Here is a 6,978-nt window from a genome sequence, read left to right as displayed (position 1 = left end):
AGCGTCAGATTTCCTGTCTTCTCGGACCCCGGTGCTCACTAACCAATCATCACACGCCTTGTGTGCATGTATCAGAATCTATTTCGAATCTCTCAGTCTCTTCTTAGTCTCAACTCGTTAGTCTCTTCCTTCTGTGGCGTTTCTAACGCTGAAGGTTTACTAGCAACTCTGCATTGTTCTATTTTAATTTGCATTTCATGTCGTATATATTTTAATTTGCATATAACTCGATTGACTGTTTGTATCTCTCCTTTCTGAATGGCCTGCTGTCCTTTCTCTGCTTTTTCTATAAGGGTTTTAATATCACGTTAAGAATATCGACGCTTCTTTGGTTATATAAAATCACCAACTACCCATTGGGCACGTCTCTAGTCAAGTTTTTCTTTCTTCTTTCTTTCTTTTTTTTTTTTTCTGCATGGGTTTTTCTATTTTTTCTAAACTTCAAGTTTCATAAGGTAATACCTTCAAGTAATTTTCCAAAACTTGGTAAACAAATTCCTATTACTATCCAATGAACCCATGAGGGCAAGGCTTGGTCTGCCTTGGGCATTATGAATTCCTGTACCTAGATGTGCCAGGACTAAGCAAGCATTTGATAAATATTTGTCTAATGTACAAAAAAAATCCATGCAGAGCTTATTTTCTATTTCTTCCCCCTGAATCATCCCCTTTCTAGGCTAAAACTTAAAAAACAAAAACCAAATAACAACGACAAAATATCCCTAACCTTTTATTCAACGTCAGCTTCTCATTCCTGTGATTATTTTAATGCTTCTTCGCCCAGACATTTTCTTGACATGTGATAGTTAAAAATATGATAACCTAGTTCATATACAAAAGTAGGGACATATTTTCAGCTTTGCTTCCAAAATCCTTCTTGATATATGTTATGGGCTTTTGGCCACGGCAATCTATTAGCCAACATCTTCCTTAGACTCATCTACTCTAACTCCCTAAAAACTGATATAATGGAGCTTATTATCCTATAATTGTAATCCCAAGTTTTCCCAAATTCATTAGCTTGTTCTTGTCCACGCCAAAACGAGTTTTTAGGGCTGTGCAAACCCTACACACGAGGGGAAAGGGTGATGTGTCTATCAAGTCTGCGGAACAAACGAGGAATTCCAGGAGGATCCTTCTCCTCCCAGAACCTCCCCCGCATTCAAGTTCAACTGCGCCTGAGCTCCACCTGTATTTAAGTTCATTTGTTTACTATTTATTGAGTGCTGACTCTGTGTCAGGTATTACATGAGACACCAGCAGCAGAGATTTTTGTCTGGGGCTACTGATTTCCAGGCATCCACTTTTAAAAAGTAGGTTCAAACTGGGGTAGACATCGCATTAATCACTGATGCCTTGGTGAAAATCGATTTATGAGGTTACGGTCTTGTTACTTTGTCACCCAATCTTCGGGCCACTATTTATTTCTCTAGGCTGCAACTCAATCGGTAAAACTTTATCGAACATCTATACTCCGTGCTTACACAGGCTGTGGAGACACAGTCAAGGAGCTCACGTTTGAGGGAGGGACAGACACAAAGTCAAGTCCACTGAACACACGTGTTTGTCTAAGATGAGAAGCCCCGCCCGGAACACCAGCCGAAGGCTGAGCTGAAAGCTCACCCTGGATAGCCCGGTCAGCTTGGAGGGACGTCTAGTCTGCGAAGGCGTAAAGGCTGCCTTTACGGGTTGAGCGAGTTTCCCCCACACTCCCCAAAGATATCTTGAAGTCCTAACCCCCAGCACCTGTGGACGTGGCCGTATTTGAAAATCCGGTCGTTGCAGATGTAGTTCGTTAGGATGAGGTCAGGTTGGACCAGGACGAGCCCTTATCCACTACGGCTGGTACCCAGAGGAAGAGAGACACATGCAGAGGACAACGCACGTGACAAAGGCAGAGGCCAGAGGGATGCACCTGCAACCCAAGGAACACCACGGCCCGCCGGCAACACCGGAAGCTGCAAGAGGCAGGAAGGACCCTCCCCTACAGGTTTCAGGGGGAGCATGGCCCTGCCGGCGCCTTGACTTTGGACTTCTGGCCTCCTGAATTGTGGGAGAATAAACTTCTGTTGCTTTAGTCACCCAGTTCGCAGTATTTGTTACGGTGGCCATCGCGAATGGGAGGAGCCAGGCACACAAAGAATGGGGGAGGAGGGTCTCTGTGTCCCTCGAGGAGGGTACCTGGGCTGCGGGAGCCGTGTTTGCCCCGGCCCTAAGGAAGCAAAAACCTTGGCGCGTTCCAGGAACCTGAAGAGAGGTCCAGGTCCTCACTGGGGAGCTCATCCGATGCTCCTAATGGGGAAGGGAGCTGGTGGGGGGCGCTAAGCCCCAGAATGGCAGCACCTGCCCTGTGAGAAGGTTCTGCTGCAGGACGCGGAGGGGACGAAGGGAACAGGAAAATGGGATCGTCATCTGAGGTGGTGGCCCCTGCCCTGGGGCGGGGCGGGGAGGGGGGGAGGCGGTCAGAGGAAGGGATCGGATGGTCCTGGGGGAGATGTCAAGGAATCGAAACTGCCCGGACTGGGGTGAATTAGGTGTGGGGGTGAATTAGCCGAAAGGAGAGGAAGCACAAATACGTTTAAATTATAAATAAATAAATGCTTTATTTATCTGTAAATAAGTAAATAAACGCTCTCACGAAGTTAGTTTTCGGGCTGGTGGATACTAAGGCTCTTATGGGGATGAAAATGGGAGAGGAGCAGATTGGGGTGGGGACAGAGACAGGACAAGGTTGTTGATCTGATTATATCTCAGTCTCTCCTCTTACTCATCTAGCTTGGCTCCCAATGGCTTGACTGCTTCTAGAATTCAAGCCCCCTCTTCCTTCTTAAAGGAGATGTGTGAAGCCCCAAAAAGAAGTTTCAATTATGCCCTTTCAAAGGGTGCATTTATCGACTAATCCTCCTGCTTTCCAGAGGCAAACACCCTTTGAATATGCATGTTCTGCTGAGTTTGTAAAAACAGTCGATCCCATTTCTTTATAGTGATACCGTGTGAGCCCAGGTTTAAAAAGATCGTGTCAGCACATGTCATAAAGATGCCTTGCTTCATTATCAAAGGCTGTTTGCTTATAAGTAAATGTATTTTCCCATTCCCATTTAATTAGGAAGTTTATGAGCTAACCATGAGCTCAGAGCCTCATTATTGGAACGACGTGCAGCCGGAAATTCCTAACAGCAGGGCATATGGCCGTTTTAGCCCGTGACTCAGGTTTTCTAAGTCTTGTAACGATGTTCACGATGGCAGAAAAAGGAACTGGCTTCTGTGGTAGCCATTTTTATAGGCAATGCTCTGTCAGATAAAGCTGGGGGAAACGATTGTAGATGTAGTATTTGGGATGGCAATGAAGAGGTGGAATCAGCCAATTCAAACATAAAACTTTATTATATTTTAAAACCACACGGTCACATCTGTGGGGTGGGGGGGAGCTCAGGGGTTTTACTTATTATCCTCATAGCCCGGTGACCCCAGAGCCTGTACGGTCAGCGCCTGGTCTTGCTCACGACCTTCAGATCGGGTCCCCCACTTCCGGTTAGGCCTCCGCAGTGGCAAGCTCCACAAGGGAAGAGCCCCAACAAAATGCACCTTCCCACCCACACCTGCTCGTCCCAGCCTCCCTCCCGGGCGTAAATGTCCCCACCTGGCACCTGTTGCCTGACTCCCCTCCCCCCTCTGCCAGGACAGGGTCCAGCTGCCGCTTCCTTCCTGCTGCTCAATCGCTCACCCCGCCCCACTCCCCTGCCCTCGGCGTAGCCCAGGCCACCATCACTGTCACCTGCATCACCACCACGTCTCCTTGGCTCACTCAGGTCCCCTGCGCACCGACCCATTGTCCACACAGCTACCAGGATAATCTTTCAGGGGTGCAAAATGCGATGTTCCTTGAAAGAAAGAGGATGACCCTTTGCTATCTCCCCATTTTATTCCTTCTCATGTGCACCCCATTTCCTTAACGAGTCACTCAGGAGACTTCCGCCTTCAGTCTCCCCCGGCTTCGGGGCAGAGTTGGGTGGCTGCGGCACGGGGACATTGAGCTCCGGAGGGTACACGGTTCACAGTGCAGCCAGACTGCCGATTCACGACGAGAGGCGAACGCGCAGGTGCATAGAACCTTCCATTTCCCGATTCCTCTTCAATCACGTCGTCCGACCAGGCAAGTAGGAAAGTCAATGTCCTTCATTCTTGGGGCTCCTGATTCTCCGTGTCCATCCGCCAACCGGTAAAAGATGACGAATCTTTAAATATCTTTACGTAAAGTAGTATACGGCTGTGGGCTCCAATGTGTTCGCTGGTACATTCCTTAACGAGATTTTGTAAAACTAGGTTTTCGTCACGTATTTTCAACTTGACATCTAAAATATCTCATCTTCGAATATGTGGTGACAGAAAGAAATCTAACTATGGGAGGTGAACACACAGTGTAAATACATATACGCCTTACCGTTAAAGCGTACAGCTGAAACTTATTGGCTTTCGTTAATCGATGTCACCATAAATGAAAAAATAAATCATTTTAAAAAATAAAATATCTTAAGTTTTAAAGGTCGAAGAGGTAATTGCTAGGGTGCCGTAAATACAGACGTTTTTAAACACACTTCTTTCATTATTCTTTTGAATACATCCAATGAAATCTAAATATATTGATTTGACATCTTTGACAATCCATTTTTAAACACATGAAGGAATTTTTGTTTAATAGTCAGAAGTTTTTCAATTATTTGGGATCAACGCAATGAAAGATACACGGCAAGTCCATCACTCTCAATATTTTCTACCATGTACTGAGTGACTAGCGAAGAGAATCAATCTAAAAAGTCAGGAGTAGAAATCATGAGAATTCAAGAATATTTGGATCTGCCAGAGCTGCAAAAGCAACGTGGAACTGGAGGCCAAGTTAATACTCGGAGCGATGGAAGTAAACGATTCGGAAAAAATCATTTAGATGTTTGATTTAATACACGATACCATAAAAGGGACCTCAATACTTTTCGTAGCTTTATGAGAATAAATGTTTTGGCTGTTAAAGCCAGCATTAATGAAATGAATGATAAGGTGGTTGAACTTATAAAACTAAAATAAACAAATCAATGGAAGAGAAGAGAAAGGTATTATAGGATAAAGAATCATGACCTAATAGAACTATAAAAGTGTCTTCAGCTTCTTTTCCGCCAAGAGGATGGTGAGGCTGTTGCCGCACCAGGGACAGAGGCCTGGGGGCCAGAGTTGGAGGCCGAGCCTCCAGGCCGGGCCACCTGGTCAAAGGCCTGGAGGTTAAGGGCATGGAGGTCAAGGTCGTGGAGGAGATTGTCTCTTCTCCTGTCCATTCACGAGACTGAGGTCATTGACTACTTCCAGGGCCATCACCGTAGGATGAGCTTCTGAATGTCACGCCTGTGAAAGAGACCTGGGCTGGCCAGCTCAGCAGGTGCAAGGCCTTTGGGACTTTGCTGGTCCAGTGGCCATGCTGGTCCCAGGTTCGAGGACTTCCAGGAAGTAACTACTGCCCTTGATCGAGCCAAGCTCTCCACCGTCTCTGTGAGGCAGCGCCCCTGGGAAACAAGACAGGCAGGTGGCATGCTGCTCCCGGGAAGGTGACAGGGCGCTAGGGCCATGCTGGTGTGTCTGACCCCGGCCCTGGGAGGTGGGGCTTCACCTCTACGTTTGCCAGTAGCAAGTGGGTGCCAGTAGCCTGGATTGATGACTACTCTGCTTTGACCAGGAGACACCTAGGTCAATGAGCATCTCTGCTAAAGCCACCTTCTCTGCCACCTCTAAGCCTGAGAGCCATGTCACCTCTGACCCATTCACCCAAGAATTCGTGCAGAGAACCAGCCTTCCACTATGCCTACACATAGGGGTATCATATGAACTGCCCCACTCCCCATGCACCCCCAAAGCCCTCTCATTTTTAAGAGACCAATTGCAATATACAAACCTTATTTGCAAATCCTGCTTCAATAACCAATGGTAAAATGTGAACACTGATCTTATAGGGAATGCTTGTTAATTTTCTTGGTGTGATAATGCTTTTTTAAAAAAAGAATCTTTATCTTTTAGAGATACATACTGAAATAATACCTGAGATTTGCCTCTCAGTAATGGGGGGGGGCTAGGGGAGGGTATTGTTGAAGCTGCGTATCGAGCACATGGGGATCACGACACTCTTATTTTTATATGTTTGAAATTTTTCAGAATAAAAAATTTTAAACTATTTCAACGGAGTTTAAAACAAATGCGGTTTCTCCGTGCTCACCCCCAAATTCCGTCAGTTTATCTCACTGAGTCTCGATCAGAGCGTTTCTGTTTTATGTCCTCCCTCCCAGGAATGGTTTTGGGGTATTTCGTTGCTATGAGCAGCCTTTGCATGAAGCTTCTTTAATCTGCCAGAAAGTAGCTTTTCTTCTTCAGTAAGAATATTCTTCTCAAATTGCCCCCAACTAATCAGAGAAGAGGCATCAATTTTCCTTTCTGGCCTTTCTTAACCACTTTTCCAACATGAGAAAGAAGCCCAAACTGAGAAGAATTATAGTGTGTCGCCACAGAAAATGGGAAAGCTCCAGTCCAAAGGGCGGGAGTTTCCACTTTATTCTTAAAAAAGAAGCAGCATATTCTTATCCGCCGCTAGGCGTGGCTTAAGATTTACATCCATTCTCTGATGTTTCTGTAGCTAGAAGGAGCCTGGACCCTTCTAGCAAAAGCCGTTCGCAAAGACTTAAGCAGAAAACTCAACAGGTTAATTGGTTTTTATTGCAATTGCTAAAAAGATACTTATCATGAAAATGATCATCTTTACAACTTTCATAAAATCAGCAACCCAATGTGACAGTCACCACTTGCCCCAGGCAAATGTGGACCAGGATGCCGTCGGTGACATTTACGTTTCTCTGGGGACAGGGGGCAAGCGGTGGTTGTGTGACGTTAGCACACGTTAGCTTCAACATGGAGCCCGTGTTTGGCATTTTGTTTCCCACGCTCCCT

Source organism: Pteropus vampyrus, unplaced genomic scaffold (genome assembly GCF_000151845.1).
Source record: "Pteropus vampyrus isolate Shadow unplaced genomic scaffold, Pvam_2.0 Scaffold142, whole genome shotgun sequence".
Taxonomy (NCBI): Eukaryota; Metazoa; Chordata; class Mammalia; order Chiroptera; family Pteropodidae; genus Pteropus; species Pteropus vampyrus.
This window is presented reverse-complemented; position numbering follows the sequence as displayed.